This window comes from Cyprinus carpio, chromosome A7 (genome assembly GCF_018340385.1).
Source record: "Cyprinus carpio isolate SPL01 chromosome A7, ASM1834038v1, whole genome shotgun sequence".
NCBI classification, from domain to species: Eukaryota; Metazoa; Chordata; class Actinopteri; order Cypriniformes; family Cyprinidae; genus Cyprinus; species Cyprinus carpio.
This window is the reverse complement of record NC_056578.1, coordinates 5406881-5426514: the sequence shown is the minus strand read 5'-3', so window position 1 is coordinate 5426514 and position 19634 is coordinate 5406881. Positions and strand designations below refer to the sequence as shown.

The window sequence follows — 19634 nt, the reverse complement described above, 5'->3', positions numbered from 1 at the left end:
CAGTTACACATGAGACATTCATTTTTGTTAATAATTATTCATCATAGTTCTGTTAATATAAGTATTCTCTTCTGTATTGATAGTCTCGCAGTTGATTACCATTTAATCCAAATAATCTGTCTCTCTGCCCTTTAATTATTTTACAATATTTTTAACAGTGCAGGATGAATTTCTTCTTCTTCTTTGCTTTCCATGAAGCATGTTCATATCCTCTGTATGTTTCCCTTAGTTTCATGTCAGTTTGCATGTTTTTTTTTTTTTATTTTTTATTTTTTTTTATTTTTGCCATTGGGCAGCTGTGGCCTAATGGTTAGAGATGTGGACTTGTAACCTGAAGGTGGCAGGTTCGAGTCTCGGTGCTGGCAGGAGTTGTAGGTGGGTGGGGAGTGAATGAACAGTGCTCTCTTCCACCCTCAATACTCATGGCTGAAGTGCCCTTGAGCAAGGCACTGAACCCCCAGTTGCTCCCTGGGTGCTGGATATAGCTGCCCACTGCTCCGGGTGTGTGTTCACGGTGTGTTCACGTCTCAGCTGCTGTGTGTGTGCACTTGGATGGGTTACATGCAGAGCACCAATTCAGAGTATGGGTTACCATACTTGGCAAATGTCACGACTTTCACTTTCACTTTCATACATATACAACAATATAAATGTAATACACATACTGTATCACAGTGTAATTGCAGGTTATAATATGGTTTAACTGCATTAAATACGGGATGGATGACTGTCTTGACATCTTTAGCAGATTGTATATAGAAGTTAAAAATGATTTATGATTGTTAAGCCCTTTGTGTATTTAAGATTGAAAAAGTTTTGGAACAAGGGTAAAAAAGTAAGAAATAAATGATAAAGGCATGACATAAAGACAAAACATATCCTTCATATTACAAATAGAACATTTCTTAGCTTGTATTCACTCATATATACCAACAACACCTTATATATATATGAGTGTAACACCTGTGTACAGAGAGTCCTCTGGATTGATTTCTCAATGTCAGCAGTCTTCTACGTGTTCACCGTTTCACCTGGACTGGGTTTTTTTTCATTGCCCACCAAAGAAAAGATCTAGTTTTGCCAGACCAGCTTTAAGATAACTCAGAGCATCTTTATTTGCTTCTTCAGTTACAGCTTTTCTCCTCATTTCCTCCAGCTCTCGCACCCAGGTTTCTTTCCCAGCCTCCCTCACTCTGGGGATGAAGAAGTCCAGATGCTGAAGAGTGAAGGCAGAGTCTGGTTTTAATGCGATCTGAGACAGATGCTTGATGGTCTGGTAAGCTTCGGACAAAAGATTTGACTTTTGGTCTTCAGTATCCTTCAAATCTTTGTCAATATCATCCATTATGACAGAAAACCTCCTAGACTCTTCTTGGGCTTTTTCATATTTCTTTTTATAACTGTCAAACTCCAGAGTCATGTTTGAGGTGCTGACAACGTATTTCTTGTCTTCTTTGAGGTGGTTGCTATGATGACACTTCCCTGTGCACACAGTGCAGTAGCCGTCTTTCATGACTTCACATTTGCTGAGATCATTACTCCACCAGCAGTCAAACTCATGACAGTTTTCCTCACAGACAGTGCAGGTCATCGCCTTCCTGTTCTTCCATGACTTGCTCTCGATGGGCTCCTTCTGTTTTTTAATTTAATTGCAAAGTTACTCCGTTCCTCAAGCTTTCCCCTGTTTTGTCTCATTGCCTCCTGAATCTAAAATTTTTCAGACTTTTTCAGCTCCTTCTCTTGAACTCGCAGCATCATTAGGTTGCAAATGTATGCTTCAAATCAAATGCGCTCCATCAGGACATCCGAGTGTCCAAGTCTTTATTTATTATTTCATTTTTATTGTTTATTTTTATGATTTGATCTGAATAATTGTTGTAACTTTTTGATATGAAACAATATTTAATCTTTCAGTGAATCTCGTGGCAGTGTTAACAATACATTAAAAAAAACACAGTGCTCCCATTATACACAAATATATCCACTAGCATGGATATTATTATAGAGCCCTGCGTGAATTTCGGAGCATTACAATAATATTTAATATTAATATTTTATCATTTTCGCGCATCAGGGACCCACTATTAGTCTGCAGGGTATTGAAATTGCTTCTGAATGAGCGCTCACTGTTCACTTTCGATTTCGCGATCACTTGTACTCTGTTTAAAGGGAGCACATCTTACAAGATCAGATATCTTTCAATGAGCTGAGGATCTGTTGAGCAGCAAATCCTCCAGCATGGTCTTGTCAGTCATCTCTAGTTACTCTCGACCCCCTGAGCAGTCAAATCTGACTCCTGGAGCTTGTGTTGGATCATGCAAGGTTGCCAAGTCTGCGTTTTTCCACCGATTTGGGCTATTCACAACTTGTTTTCAAGTCGTCCTATCCCTTGTGGTGATGGCATTCCACAGACGTTTGAGGCACCTAAAGAGGTGAAACTAAGCCTTTTAGCTGTATGATTAGTGTGCATAATAGTGACTTTAAATTGTACTAAAATGTATTTTAGGTATGGAAATGACATATTTTGAGTTTATTTTGAGTTGATATTTGGGAAATGGTCATTGTACTACTTCTGGCTGTTTTTGACTGGCCATTGAGCTAATATTGTCACGCAGACTGAGCAAACCTGCCTGAATTTATCAAATGCTTACAGTTTACAATTTTAGTTTTAGAATTCTTTGTCTATAAATATATACATCATCTGAAAGCTAAATAAATTAGCTTGCAGTTGATGTATGGTTTGTTATGATAGGACAATATTTGGTTAGGACAACTATTTGAAAATCTGGAATCTGAGGGTGCAAAAAAGTCAAAATATTCAGAAAATCACCTTTAAAGTTGTCCAAATAAAGTCCTAAGCAATGCATATTACTAATGATAATATCTTTTTTATATAAATTTATGGTTGGAAATTTACAAAATATCTTCATGAAACTTTTTTATTTTTTATTTTTTTATTATTTAAATTAGGGGTGCACGGTATTGGATTTTTGCCAATATCTGATTTGCCAATATTTTTCAACTCATTTTGACCGATACGATATATTTCCTTTTGTTTGGAAACAACACCAAGTTTCTCCTGTGCAGAAATTATAAGCAAAATATTTTTCATTTTGGCTAGTTTTTAAAAATAACTTATTTTTTTAGAATTAAATGAACAATAATGAAGGATTTTGACAGTACACTGAAGCTTTGAAATTAACTATAAAGAAACTATATATTAATCACTGTATTTTTCCCCAGAAAGATGCAGCGTTAACCCTACAGTAACATTTTATTTTAAAATTTAACATTTGTAGATGGTCTAAATCAAAAGAGTTGTTTAATAAAAAGAAGCGTGGAAAAAAAGTAAGGCAAGCATGGTGGAGTCGCAGTCCATATGAGGGCAAACTTCGATTGTGTTTGGGGGGGTTGCAGTTTCTACTTGTTCCAGCAACTTTAATGCTTGGCCTTGTCATCGGCGGATTTCGCATCCCAGACAGTCAATGGCTTGTTCCTGTCTTCCTGAATTTGCCGTGCCGTTTCCCCTAGCTGTGACTCAAAGTGACCATTTACTACTGGGAGAATAGTTAATTATCAGTGGATTCTGCATTCTAGGCAATCACAGCTTGTTGCTGTCTGGCTGAACTCGCAGTGTGGTTGGGCTAGTTGGGATTTGAAGCAACCACGTATCCCCGAGAGAAGAGTTAATATTGCTAACTTGAAAACAGTGGATTGTTTATCATGGACCCTCTTCCTGGACTAACACAAGATCGCTATCTAACAACACTTTTATTATTAATGATTTTATTGTGTCCCACAAATTAGATTTTCTTTTTATGATGGAGACTTGGCTAAACACTGGCAAGTTGGATTCTTTATCTGAAACAAACTTTTAAAAAAAGCATGTTAGCTGTTGATTTTTACCTCTGGAGACATTTTTGAGTTTTGAGGTACAACTGTGTTTGGTGGACTTGGTTTACCCTATTTTCTGTCCTTTTATTTACAGACCTCCAAAGTATGATTAGATTTGTTGATGGAATTTTCTGATATTTTGGCTTCAGTTGTGTCTAATGTTGATTGACTTTTGGTACTTGGTGATTTTAATATTCATGTATGCTGCCCTGATAAACTCTTGGTGTCAGAATTTTTACAAATTGTTGATTCATTTAACCTTTTTCAGTCTGGTGCTACCCATGAAAGTGAAAGTGAAAGTGAAAGTGAAAGTGACGTGACATTCAGCCAAGTATGGTGACCCATACTCAGAATTCGTGCTCTGCATTTAACCCATCCGAAGTGCACACACACACACACTGTGAGCACACACCCGGAGCAGTGGGCAGCCATTTTTATGCTGCGGCGCCCGGGGAGCAGTTGGGGGTTCGATGCCTTGCTCAAGGGCACCTAAGTCATGGTATTGAAGGTGGAGAGAGAACTGTACATGCACTCCCCCCACCCACAATTCCTGCCGGCCCGATACTCGAACTCACAACCCTTCGATTGGGAGTCTGACCCACTAACCACCATAAAAAGACTTACCTCAAAAAACAAATTAGCGCTTCACACATTCGCATGTCACACTCTAACATTCTCCATACCAATCTCAATCTTAATATATCCAACTCCATAGCAAGCATATCCAGCTCAAGTACCCATGATAAAGGTCACACACTTGATCTGATTTTGTCTTTTGGATTTACGCTACAAATTCTTCAGATTGATGATTCATATTTTTCTGATCATAAGCCGATAATTTTTAATACTGCCTGTGAAAGAACCTCTTACTGGCTCTTATACATGTTCACTTAACTCATTTACACCTATACGATTTGCTGATGATTTTGTCTCTTCTCAATTTGCTGTTTCCTTTGAATCACTTTCTCCTGATATGGATCTTGAAAAGTTTGCCTCATGTTTTAATAACACCTGTGCAGATATTTTTGATTATTTTCCCCCACTGAAATATCTTAAAGTGAAAAGTCAGCCCTGGCTAAAATGGTGAAGCTAGAGTTTAAAGAAGGAAATGCAGGCAAGCTGAGAGAAAATGGAAAAGTTTCCAAAGAAATTTTGAGGGATTGTTTAGTTACTTACCAGACATTTGTTAAGAATGTTAGGTCAATATATTTTTTTCTAATCTTATCTCTAGCAATGCTGGCAGACCTGAAATTTTATTTAATACTGTTAATAGGGTTTTTAATCCTGCTACGATTTCATTTCCTGATGCATCTCCTCTAATTTGTAATGATTTTTTAGAGTTTTTTTTTTTTTTTTTTTTTTTTTTATCAATAAGATCCACTTATTGATAAATACTGGTAATATTATATCACTCTAATATTGTTCACTCTCTGAATGTCTCTTTTGATGATTATTGCAATTCTGCTATGTCATTTAATTTTGAGCCTGTGTCTATTTATTTGTCTAATGGACATTATATGTTGTATGAAACCTGCATCTTGCTCTCGGGATCCTATTCCTACATTTTTAATTGTGGAAGTGTTAGATACCATTGGTCCATATATTAAATGTATTATTAATAGTAGTCTTATTAATGGTTATGTTCCATCCTGTTTTAAACATGCAGTGATACAGCCTGTATTTAAAAGCCTACCATTGATCCTCAGGTTTTGGCCAATTACCAGCCTATATCAAAACTTCCTTTCCTTTCAAAGATATTGGAGAAGGTGTTTTTTTTCATCAGCTTTCCTCTTTCTTAAAGAATAGTGACATATTGGACAAGTTTCAATCTGGGTTCACAACTCAGTATAGTACATAATCTGCTCTTTTAAAAGTGTTAAACAATTTGCTTTTAGCTGTCGACTCTGGGAAGCTCGGCTTTCAACACTATAGACCATTCTATTTTATTAAGACGATCGGATGAGTATGTTGGAATTAGGGGAACAGCATTAAGCTGGTTCACATCCTATACTTAAGGGGATATCTTTTTTCTGTAGCTATTACAATTTTTACCTCTGTCAATGCAGCATGTAAATGTGGGGTACCACAGGGTTCCATTTTAAGCCCTGTTTTGTTCTCTTTTTTATCTTCTTTCCTTTAGCTATGATTTTCCATAATTATCATATCTGATATCATCTTTATTAGGGCTGTGCAATTAATCGCATTTGATTTCGTCATGCGGAAACTCATCAGTAAAGTTGGTCCCGTGATTAGTAGTAAATCTCCATTACCTGCTTTCAGATTGAGCGGCATTCACTACACAGAGCCGTAGTTCACTGACAAGCTAGGCGTTATCGCATTTGAAATCGAATGGCGATTTCAAGATGGCACGGCCGAGTCCGGTCGCCCGTCCAGGTCACTCCGCTTAGATTGTGTTTTTATTTACTTTTTACCTACATTTGCTTTCTCTTTTTACACACATAACCTCTGCACTGATCACTTACGACAGAGAAACACTTTTGGACATTGGACACCGCTTCACTAACCTGTTTCAGGACACATTATCCCTCAACCCATCGTGGCCATCTGAGATTCTCCGGAACGCCGAGATGAACAATGGCCACCTGAATAACCACCCGAGGCGACGGATCAAGAAACACCACGGGAAACGTGCTGGGATCTGCAACAGACTGAGAAAAAGAGCTCACAGTCCTCCTCTGCTGAGCATTCTGCTCGCCAATGTCCCAGTCTCTGGAGAATAAGATGGATGATCTTAGAGCCAGGATAAGTTTCCAACGGGACATTAGGGACTGTAACATCCTTTGTTTGTCTGAAACATGGTTCACACCCTCGGTCCCGGACGCTGCTGTTTACACCTTCTGATAACTTCTCTGTTTTACGGATGGACAGAACACCCAAGGCCGGTAAATCCAAAGGTGGAGGAGTGTGTTTCATGATTAACAAGAAATGGTGTGACCCCAGGAATATCTCCACTCTGTCGCGCTCCTGCTCGCCTCATCTGGAACATTTATCCATTATTTACTGCCCATTCTATATCCCCCGGGAGTTTTCATCGATCATCATCACTGCTGTTTACATCCCACCACAAGCTGAAACCGGCTTGGCTTTGTCTGAGCGTCACGATGCGCTCAGCAGCAGCATCAACAAACATCCTGACGCTGCTATTATTATCGCGGGGGATTTTAACAAAGCCAACCTCAGGCAAGTTATGCCTAATTTTTATCAACATGTATCCTGTCCAACCAGAGGACCGAATACACTGGATCATTGCTACACTCAGTTTAAGCATGCCTACAAAGCTCGCTCACTACGGCTTTCGGCAAATCTTAACATGCCGCCATTTTCCTCACACCAGAATATAAACAAAGGCTCGTTCAAGAGCCCCCGGTGCAGAGGGTGGTGACGCGCTGGTCCGGGCCACTCTTAAGCCATGCTACAGTCTATGATGACGTAGACTGGGACATGTTTCGGGCAAGTTCATCTGACATCAGCGAGTTCATGGATGTAGCATTAAGCTTTTTAAACACGCTAGCCGAACAAGCTACGGATACAATAACTATAAGTACCTTCTCAAATCAGAAACTTTGGGTGGACAGAACAATCCGTGCAGCAGTAAACAAATGCACTGCTGCTTACAACGCCGGTCTTTTGTCGGGAAACATGAGCGAGTACAAAGCATCGTGCTATGCACTCCGTCGCGCAGTAAAGTAAGAGCCGCCAAACACAGATACAGGGTATGCATAGAGTCACATTTCCAGCTAAATGACTCCCCAACGCATGTAGCAAGGTACTAAGAACCATCTGTGCCTTTGGAAATAAATCCTCTGCAGAGGGTGAGAGCAGATCCGTCGCTGGCTGATGAGCTAAACTTTCTATGGCCGCTTTGAAAGCAATCTAAGCAGCACGAGTCTGCCAATCAGCGCGTCAGGAAGCAGCAGTCAGTGCCAGCGATAATCATGTAATCACCGTGTCGGAGGACGAGGTTGGGAGGGCTCTAAAGCGAGTGAACGCCAGGAAACCAGCCACACCTGATGGGATTTCTGGCCGTATTCTGCCTTAGTCCCTGTGCTGATCAGCTCACTGGTTTGTTTACATCCATTTTAATGAGTCTCTTGGTACATCGGTGGTTCCCACCTCCTTCAAAAAATCTGGAACTGGTTTAAAAATAGTCATCCCGGATACTTTGGACCCTCTTCAGTTTGCTTATCGCCCCAACAGATCCACTGATGATGCCATCTCTCACATCCTGCACTCTTCTCTCACACACATTGGCCTCGAATCTCCCTTTTCTTTCAAAGATACTAGAAAAGGTAGTATCCTCACAATTATATTCCTTCTTAGAGAAAAATGGCATCTGTGAGGATTTCCAGTCAGGATTTAGACCGTATCATAGTACTGAGACTGCTCTCCTTAGAGTCACAATCACCTGCTCTTATCATCTGATCGTGGTTGTATCTCTCTATTAGTGCTATTGGATCTTAGTGCTGCGTTCGACACTATTGACCAACACATTCTTTTGCATAGACAGAACACTTTGTTGGCATTAATGGAAGTGACATAAGCATGGTTTAAATCATACTTGTATGACCGCCATTAATTCGTAGCAGTGAATGAAGAGGTATCATATCGTTCACAAGTGAAGTATGGAGTACCGCAAGGCTCAAGTACTAGGGCCGTTACTCTTCACGCTTTACATGTTTTACCCTTGGGAGATATCATCAGGAAACACGGTGTTAGCTTTCACGGTTATGCTGATGATACTCAGCTCTATATTTCTTCGCGGCCTGGCGAAACATACCAATGTGAAAAAACTAACGGAATGCATAGTCGATATAAAAAACTGGATGACGAGTAAATTTCTTACTGCAAATTCTGAAAAAACAGAGGTGTTAATTATAGGGCATAAAAAGCTCTGCCATGTAATGACCTAGAATGCTGTCTAAGCCTTGATGGGTGCTCTGTCAATTCTTCGTCATCAGTGTAGGTAACCTAGGTGTGCTATTTGATAGCAACCTTTCCTTGGAAAGCCAGTTTTTCTAGCATTTTGTAAAACTGCATTTTTCCATCTCAAAAATATATCTAAATTAACGGCCGATGCCTCTCAAATGTCAAATGCAGAAATGTAATCCATGCGTTTATGACCTCAAGGTTAGACTATTGTAATGCTCGTGTATTGGGTGGTTGTTCACTGCAACGCTTGTGTAAACAAACTCCAGTTAGTCCAAAATGCAGCACGCTAGAGTTCTTACTAGAACCAGGAAGTATGATCATATTAGCCCGGTCCTGTCAACACTGCAATGGCTCCCTATCAAACATCGTATAAATTTTAAAATCTTGCTTATTACTTATAAAGCCCTGAATGGTTAGCACCTCAGTATTTTGAACGAGCCCTTGTTTACATTATAGTCCTCCACGTCCGCTCCGTTCTCAAAACTCTGGCAATTTGATAATACCTAGAAATCAAAAGTCAACTGCGGGCGGCAGATCCTCTCCTATTTAGCCGCCCAACTCTGGAATAACCTACCTAATATTGTTGCGGGAGGCAGACACACTCTTGCAGTTTAAATCTAGATTAAAGACCCATCTCTTTAACCGGGCTTACACATAACATACTAATACACTTCTAATATCCAATCCGTTAAAGGATTTTTAGGCTGTATAATTAGGTAAACCGGAACCAGGGAACAATTCCCATAACACCGATGTACTTGCTACATCGTTAGAAGAATGGCATCTACGCTCATATTAGTCTGTTTCTCTCTTATTCCGAGGTCACCATAGCCACCAGATCCAGTCTGTATCCAAGATCAGAGGGTCACTGCAGTCACCCGGATCCAGTATGTATCCCGCCCAGATGGTGGATTAGCACCTAGAAAGGACCTCTTTCTAAGACAGCAGAGACCAGGACTAGAGCCCCAGAGACAGATCCCCTGTAAAGACCTTGTCTCAGACGACCACCGGGACAAGACCACAGGGAAACAGATGATTCTTCTGCACATCTGACTTTGCTGCAGCCTGGAATTGAAACTGCTGGTTTTCGTCTGGTCAGAGGAGAACTGGCCACCAAACTGAGCCTGGTTTCTCCCAAGGTTTTTTCTCCATTCTCTCACTGATGGAGTTTTTTGGTTCCTTGCCGCTGTCGCCTCTGGCTTGCTTGGTTGGGGACACTTCATTTACAGCGATATCGTTGACTTGATTGCAAATTATTGCACAGATACCATTTAAACTGAACTGAGCTGCATAATGACATCACTGAATTAAATGATGACTCGCCTTTAACTGTCATTTTGCATTATTGACACACTGGTTTCCCTAATTAATGTTGTTCAGTTGCTTTGACGCAATGCAATCTTTTTTGTTTAAAGTGCTAAATATAAAATGATAAATAAGAAAGAATGACATTTACAGCAATAACAGGAACTATGTAAGGCTGCTATTTATCGGACTATAGCTCCGCTTTTAATACTATAGGTCCCCATCAAGCTGGCTTCTGAACTCATGGACCTGCTCGGCCTGAATTCTTCACTCTGCAACTGGATTCTTGATTTCCTCACCTGGCAGACCTCAAGTGGTGAAGGCAGGCCAGTACACCTCCAACTCCATCACCCTGAACTGTAGGAGCCACCCACAAGGCTGTATCCTGAGTCCCCTGCTATACTCTCTCTACACACGATCTGCGTGTTTCCCACAGCTCCACATCTATTATCAAATTTGCTGTGATGGATACTGTGGTTTGGGCCTCATTCACAACAATAATGAGACTGCATACTTGGTGATGAGGATTAGAAAAATTATACATCACACGGTGCGCAGGACAATTGGTCTCTCTCTGAATGTGAGCAAAACTAAAGAGCTGATTGTTGACTTCGGAGAGACAGCAGCAGCCCTATTACATCCTCTTATGATCAGACAGGACCCCTGTGGTAGAGGGTGGAGCAGCTTTCAAGTACCTCGGTGTAACATCTCCGAGGACCTGACTTGGACTACACACATGCAAACACAGGTTAATAAAGCCAGTCAAATTACTGATACCATCTTGGGTGCCAGCTGAGGAATTTTCAGGGTCTCACACCAGCAATCCTGAAAACTTTCTATTCAGGGCTATAGAAAGTGTATGTAATTGATCAGTGTATCTCAGTGTGGTATGGTAACAGCTCCAGTCAAGACTGCAAAGCCCTGCAGAGAGTTGTTGCGCTCTAGCTGAGGCACATCTCAGGGGTCTGCTCTCCCCTCTCGTGCAGGACATCTACCTCAAGACGCTAGCAAAAGCAGAGCTGTTAAAATCATCAAAGGACTCAAATCCACCCCAGGTAACGACAATCTTTTCACTTTGCTGCAATCTGGTAAGCGCTTCCGTAGCACTGATAGCAAAAACCGAGAGACTTAGGAGGAGTTTCTTCCACCCAGGCCATCAGGCGTCCTAAACTCAAAACCAGCCTCTTAACATCTCATGTCTCCACTTAATATTCACTTTATCAGTAAGATATTCATCATTTACTACCTCCAATTGACATACTGAAAGTGTCAACCTGTTTGCAAATTTGCCTCTTGTACATTCCTGTGTATCTTAATATTTAATACTATAGTTTACTGTTTCAGGCACATATTTTCCATTATATATTGTAATTCTACAGTATACATCTTTTTTATAGTTTATCTTCTTATATTTTCATTGTTTACTTTTATTCATTCTTTCATAGCTTAATTTATGTATATTTCATCTGCAGTTGTATTCTTTAATAATTGCACTGTCCATGGAGCGGACCTGACTCAGCATTCACTTCCTAGTTATATATGCTCTATATAATTGTGTATGTGACAAAAAAAAAATCTTGAATCTGAATTTTGGAGGCCGGAGTAATCTTATGAATAATGACATAGCGACTATTGCACTACTGCGAATGAGTGTGGCACAGCTTTAAATCTCTATGCAAGATGATTATCATGATTCTCTTCAATGTGACAAAACCGATGATGACAAAATATCTCGTGCAGGTCTGTGTGATGAGAGTTGTGAGCGAGAGTTAAACCTTAGGAGGCCCAGATTGTACATTTTTTTTTTTATAGATTACTGATTCTAAGACGAGAAGGGTGGTTCTTTGGACGGCGCTGAATGTCCCAATAAGTCCAGGCATCCAATTCTAAAACTCTGTGTCCTATACTAAAACTGGAGGCACTTGTGCTTTGGACTTGGGTGGGTAGTTTTTTCATCGGCATTAAATTGTACGAGATAAATTCAGTTGTGAATCCGCATTCAATTTTTTTTCTACGCTAAGGATGATTGCTAATATTATTATTAATTTTTTTTTTATTGTTATTCATGCATTTATTTCAGCAAGATTGGATTATTTTAATTCATTGTATCTAGGAATCACTGGGGGGGGGGGGGGTGACCAAAAAGAGAGAAAGTGTCAACTCCAGTTTGATTAGTTTTGCATTGGCTTCCTATCAAGTTTAGATGTTAGTTTAAGGTACTGCTCTGCTGTTTGTGTATAAATCTGTGGCAGGCTTTGGCACCATCTTACCATTTCTGATCTCCTCTCGTTTCATGTTTACTAACAGGTCTTTAAGGTCATCAATTTTGTGTTTTTTTTTTTTTTATTGCTGTCCGTACTTCATGATGCGCTTGAAACCCAAGGGGGATCGTGGCTTTTTCGGTGGACAGCACCTAAGCTGTGGTGATAATTTGCGCCATTGTATGTAAGATCAGGCTCCTCTTTTAAGGTTTTTAAATCAAACACTTAAGACTTATCTTTTTTAAATTGGCTTTGGATCTGCAGTAAAAGCTGTCTAATATTCGATTTTGTGTGATATTATCTTTATCAAATTTGTGATTTGTTTTTTTAATGCTTAGTTGTTTTAATGTAGTTGTAAATTTTTTGTACAGCACACTTTGGTCAACCCTGTTGTTGCATATAATAAATCAATTTTTAAAAAAATAAACTAAACTAATCTAATCCTCTAGCCGGCTGATGCTCGCCCCACTTCACACGTCAGTGTTTTTTTTTGTGTTTTCAGCAAATCTGTTTTGGCAAATAAAAACAATGTGCTTTATTTTTCATGACTCCAACATCCAGCCGCACAAGAAAACATGTAGGCTAATCTATCTGGGGAACAGACTTGAATAAGGGAAGTCGTCTTTCACTATGTAATGGTTAAATAGAGAATAACATTAAAGTCACATAGAGTATTCTTAAACTTGGAACTTATTCTTGAAACACAAAATGACAAAATAATAAATAATAATAATAATAATCAGTCCATATTCAATTTTTTGTGTTTCAAATATTGCCCTTTTTCAGTGTTTGTGGTTATTTCAGCAAGCAGTTAGATTTTTCAATTAAGGTGGAAGCTCATTGCGATAAAAAAAAGCAACTTTTAATCTCACAGCGCTGATTTTTTTTTTCTTTTTCTTTTTTTCCTCACTATTTTGGAGAAACAAAAAAAAAAAACCTTAGATTTCTGACTTATTGTCCTCAAGATTGGATTGTCTTCAGGTATAACATCACAATGGACAGTTATAAAGTCAAAATAACGGGACAAATTGATATTCTTTATTTGTGTTTTTTTTTTTATTTTTTTTTTTATTGCTGACAAGTTTCATCTAGTTGCATATGAAATTACACTAATTGAATAAACTGATATATCAAAAGCATTTTTTTTTTCCTATTCTGCGGTAAAGACCATTCAATCCATTAGATGGCGCCACAAAACACTTAACAGCCCGTTAAATGATGACTCCTTTATTTCAGTTTTGCTTGTTAACCGCCTTTCTTGGAGCTGCCTTCTATCAGAAACTTCTCTTACTATTTATGCCATAGAACGCATTGGTTAGTAAAAATACTAAGAGTAAAATTGGCGGTGGCCAAATCCAACATACTGTAAAATTTATCAGTATATGAGTGGTGTTGTATTTTTTAGTAAAACCGGTATTCATAAACGCTGTTCACAGTATTAGGGAAACATAGTCAAATTTTTAACAATTACTTTCAAATCTGATTTAAAATAGGAGTGTTCCCTCCTATATAAAGGCATTTAAATTTCAACTCACCTGATACTCGAGATCACCTTGACGAAATTTTGTTCTTCACTTCACAAGTGGCTTCACCATCACTCTCTATTATGCTTCTAGTCAAAAGACAAAAAAAAAAAAAAAAAAAAAACCACAGTACTTTTCAGACTTTTTACTTAATTTTAACCATTGTATTTTGTGTACATCCCATTGATATCATGTAAAAAAAAAAAAAAAAAAAAAGCCATGTAAAACAACATTGACAGACACTAACAAATATAATCATCTTCCTACCACACCTGCAGTCTGTGTCTGTATCTGGTTTTACTGAAACGCCAATAAAAGGATACTGGCTGAAGCTCCCAACAAATATCGTCAGGTGTAATTAGTATCAGAATTCCAACGTGAAGATGTAATCTTCCAGAAAATTTTTAGAATTAAATAAATAAATAAATAAATGGAGGCCTTGTATATGTAAGTTAACAATGTTGTGATCATTTGCAATCCCAAACGTTTGATCAAGGACCATGTTTATTAAGGAGAATATCCGCAACTAGAGTGGGAACAGAACAGTTGCATAATCAATTTGGCTTTTATTCAAGGTGTTTGTACTTGTAACCCAGAAGCCAACTAAACATTATTAAAACGGATTTTCTTTTTATTTAGAGCAACCAAAAATCTAAGTTGTTTCTAAATCCAGTGACTGAAAATGATTGTCACTTGTTTCCTTCCTCATTCCAGTAGCGTTTTTATTATATAAATGTTGTAGATGTCAGTAAGGATTAGAATAGCTAAAAAAATGAAATATGAACACACAAGCTGAAGGCTGGAACATGGTACTGCTGAATATGCCTCAACTTTTAGGTTTGCTGTTTTGAGACTTGGTACCTAATTCGGAACTTCGACAATCATTTTCCACTTGGAATGTGTGTTGTGTAGAGAATGAGATGCATCGAAAACATTGTTCATCCAACCGCTCTTGAAAACCCATCGCTGTCCCTAAAACAGACATTCCTTTAAAAAACTATGACAACACCCCACGCAGCTGAGAAAATAGGGGTCCATCTTCAACTGGCATACGCATTGCCATGCATCTGGTATCATATTTCAGAATATGTCGGATGGTTTTAGTACAACAGAACTTCATAACTTGTGGTTGGGCTTAGTTTCTGTTCTCTACGAATTCGTCCCTACAATGTGCAAAAAACCAATCAAAGGATGAATATTCGTTTTAACAAAGTTGTCAATACCTCAGATCAGATAACAACACCAAACTTGGAGGCGTCCTACGCAGACATTTAGCAGGCAGTGATATTCTAACTAATCAAAACAATGGGGGTTTATACTGATTTTCTGACTGTAACTGTGAGTAAATATTTGTTGTGTAACAACTTTGAATATTTTCTTTCTATATTTGGAAGCTGAACAATGCTGACTGGACGAGTGACATCAAACTATCTCTGAGTTACAGGAAACACTTACTGTGTCTACAAGGAAACAAACTCACATCTTTGATGTTCTGATCTTTGCACAAGCATTTGTTTTTCTACATTCAGACTGGTCTCAAATGTTTGTATGCGTAGGTATATATTATATTATAGGAACAAAACAATTTTTTGTTTTCTTTAACATTTGAAAATAAAACATACAGGCAACAATATGGACATAGTGACAAGATCTGAAACATAAACATTATTCACAGCCAAAGAAACTTAGATAATCTTTTGTATCATAAAGGTATTTCCCAGTAGGGAAAATTTCACTTTTACTGTTTTATGCTTATAAATTTTACATCTCTTAAACCCTCTAAACCTAAACACTATAGCAATTTATCAAATAATATGGAAACAAAACATAAAAGTTAAATAAATATGTTGACCTACAATAACAATTATAGTAAACAATTCTTGTTTAAATATTTTGTATTTTTAGGGGATTTTCCCTCTTTGGTAAACCCATGTCTTCCCTTGACAGACTCACTCTGTAAGTCTCTTCACTACAGTTGTTCCATCCCAGCTCTCTGAGGTGGGTTCTGCCTCAGTTACCTGTCCACATACAGTATCATAGTATTACTGTCCCCCTGGGACAGTGCAGCCTTGTGAAGTATCTCCCATGTCACGCCTCCCTACAGGTGGGATGTGGCCTCTATGTGAATTATACCTATATGACTAAGGCTCATTTCCCTTAGTTCTGCCAGGCTGAAAGAACATATAGGAAAAGATTTGAAACATTCTTTTATTGGAACATCTACTAGGTTATGCTCACAGTAGCTTACATATTATCCTCATGGAGAGACATTATGTCCCCCATGCCTGACAGCCTTGAGGCCATTCCTGTGGTGCTGCCGGGACTACATAGCTCTAGCTCCTCAGTGTAAAACCTGGCATGACATGGATGCAATTATGGCCTTATATACTGCTCTGCAGAATGGCTCAACGGAATGCATCAGTCGATACCAAAATTCTCAATGATAGAGTGTTTCTGGTTTCTTAGACTCATAGAGAAGATTGGGCTCCCCAAGTTTGGGCCCTAATGTTGTCCTTTCGACATAAGCGTCTCATTCCCTACATCAGGGAGCGAGGGACATGTGTGTAACCAAGAGATGTTATTTCAATTCTCTGTTTTCGTTCTTTTATTCAGTTTTTACCTGGTGATGCTTTAGCATGAGAGTGGCAGCTGTACTGGGGAGAACTCCGCTCGAGATTCCTGTGTGAGGTCTATGCCATGGGCACAATTCATCTACAGGGATGTAGACTGTTCTTCTGCGCTACAAAGACTGCATCCACCATCTCTGTATGAATCATTTTGGAATAAAAATAATTTTCAGAAGTATTGGTTGGAGAGCACCTGGGATTAGAGAACTGAATGAGTGGCCACCCGTCTTTTTATTTCTTTTGAAATAAGTTTAATAAAATTCAGTCTGCTGTGTGTTGAAGGGGCATCTTTGAATTTACTCCTTTTTAATAAGAGACTCTCTGCCTCTTCAAATCTTCGAGTGTAGGTTTTAACAGTGGGTCCTCCATGTGACAAAATATTCTCTCAATATGTTATTTCATTTCTTTTTAAATTTCATCATTTACATTTTTACAGTTTGCACACACTGAAAGAGTAAATGAGCCAATTCTAAGGACAGATTTGATTTCACTCTCTTTTTATTCCCATATGAATTTAACATAGTATACAACAATATAAACATAATACATATTATAGCAAAAATATGATGGTGCAGTTTCATATTTTAAGAAAATGGTTAATTATTTTTTTACGTGACCTTCATGTTGCAAAATTAAAATAGCTGAAATCTGTTTTAGTGTAATGAAAAGAATCCTCCACTGGTTTATAGACGTTCTGTAGATACACATGTGCACAGTCAGTCAACAGCAATGATTTATCATTGTAAGAAGCCGAGTTTTCTCCTTTTCATTGTTCACTGTACTGGATTCAATCATTGCTGGAGACAGGAAAAGTTTTGCCAGGTCAGCTTTCCAGATAACTCAAGCGCTTCTTTATTTGCTTCTTCAGTTACAGCTTTTCTCCTCATTTCCTCCAGCTCTCCATCTAGGTTTTTCCCAGCCTCCCTCACTCTGGGGATGAAGCAAGAAGTCAGATGCTGAAAGTGAAGGCAGAGTCTAGTTTGTCACGATCTGAGACAGATTCTTGGTAAACTTCGGACAGAAGATTTGACTGCAGTCTTCATTATCCTTCAGATCTTTTGTCAAATATGTTGCATTAAAAACAAAACATTTTGGTTTGTTCTTGGAAGCTTTTCATAGATCCATTTTATAGAGTCAAATTCTAATTGTAGTGCTTGAGGTTCCTTGATGACATATTTCTTGTCTTCTTTGACGTGTTTGCTGTGATGACACTTCCCTGTGCCACACAGTGTGCAATAGCCATTTTTCATGACTTCACATTTGCTGGGATTTGCACCCACCAGCGCAGTCAAACTCATGACAGTTTTCCTCACAGATGGTGCAGGTCGTGGCTTTTCTGTGTTTCCATGACTTGCTCTCAATGGGCACCTTCTGCTTTGACAATTGTGTTTTTTACTTTAATGGTGGAAGTTTTTGACACTTCTCAATATTTTCCTTGTTTTTGCTTCATTTGCCTCCTGGATCTGAAGTTTTTTCAGCTATTTTCAGCTCCTTTTTCTGCTTGGATTAGCAATGCTATGAAGTTGCAGATGGATGCTTTAAACTGAATTCGCCTCTATCAGGACATCTGAAGTCAACTCTAAACTTCTTCTGTTCCTTGCAGTCAGAGACTGAAGGAATGCTTCATGCCTTCCACACTGTCTTCCCAGAGCGTCTCTTTGGTAGCGAAGGTAAGCGTTCTTTTAGTGTGGCTTCCAGTCTGTCTGTTGTTAAACAGGAAATAAAACAGGTTCACCGCTTTTTGTCTCGTTTGCAGGGGATTTTAGCTTTATTAATAACGCAATAACATTTTTGGGTGGTGAGACCATCAGAGTGTGTGATTAGATCACAATGTGTTGCTTACAATGTCATTTCCCAAACAAAGACAGAACTGAACTGAAAATGTAATGCTGTCTGTCTGAGAGACGATTCCTAGGCGCAGGTGAGTCACAAAACACACAGCATCAACTTGTGGAACTCCATCATTGCTCTGAAACAGTGCAGATAAATTCTCAGCAACTTCCATATCTTTTTCTAGTCCTCTAGTGTCTCCATAGCCTGGAGTATCAATGATGGTGAGAGATACGGGGTTCTTAGAAAAGACCTCATACATGGTGATTTCAGAGGTTTGTGATTCTGATTGGTCTCTTCGCTTGAACTCTTCTGTGATTTCATGCACCTTTATTTCATCCTCAAACTTCACTCCCAGTAAGAAGTTGACCATGCTGTTGATGATGGTGGTCTTGCCGACACTGAGTCTCTCTCCCACCAACCAGAATGTGATTTTGTTTGGTTTACTGTGTCTTTTCCCATAAGTCCATTTTCTGACTTTTTCCATTATCAACAAGATCTTTCCTTTCTGTATGTAGAGCGGAATCGTTTTGGAGGACCTGGATGAATCAAAGCTAGTCTCACGATGGTGGAAGTCGGCCTTCTATTAAAACACAGATGGAGGACAATCAAGAATGTTTGGGTAACAAGAACTTAAATTCCTAGTAACCATTTTGTGATTATGTAAAATCTAAAAATGTAATTCATACTTTCAGCATGAATATAATCTAATTCAGAAACAATGTTTTAGACTGGGAAGGTCCTTCTGAATATAGATGCATATATACAAGATCGACCCATTTAATTTCAGACAAACCAAGCCTTAATACAACAATCAAAGTTTTGTTTAAACACCCATATATTTCAAATAATCTATAAAAACATGTTCTCTTACTGCATATTTAGGATGTTCAGTCACTCACTACTGCAGCTGCGTTGACAGCGGTTGCAGGGAAATTCCAGTTTTGCTGGGGTTAAGGGACAGTCCACCAAAAATTAAAATGCTATCTTCATGTAATATCTCTCATATCATTCATAAATAAATACATACATAAAAAGAGTTTAGAAAATAAAAATAAATAAGTTTAGAAAATAAAAATAAATAAATGAAAAACACTGGAAACCTAACAAAAATTGAACAATGACAATCATCATCATCACTAATGTTTTTAAATGTCTTCCCTTTGTGCATAATTCTGAAGTTATAGAGTGGATCAAAGGGAGCAAAAGTTTCCATAAAATAAAATTTTATAATGTTGCTGATT

The 19634-nt window shown here is 38.5% G+C and overlaps 1 pseudogene; it reads right to left on the bottom strand.

Annotated features, from left to right (window-relative positions):
- Window positions 1-1048: 1048 nt before the first annotated feature.
- LOC122145519 lies at window positions 1049-19269 on the bottom strand (annotated as a pseudogene).
- Between the last annotated feature and the right edge of the window lie 365 nt (window positions 19270-19634).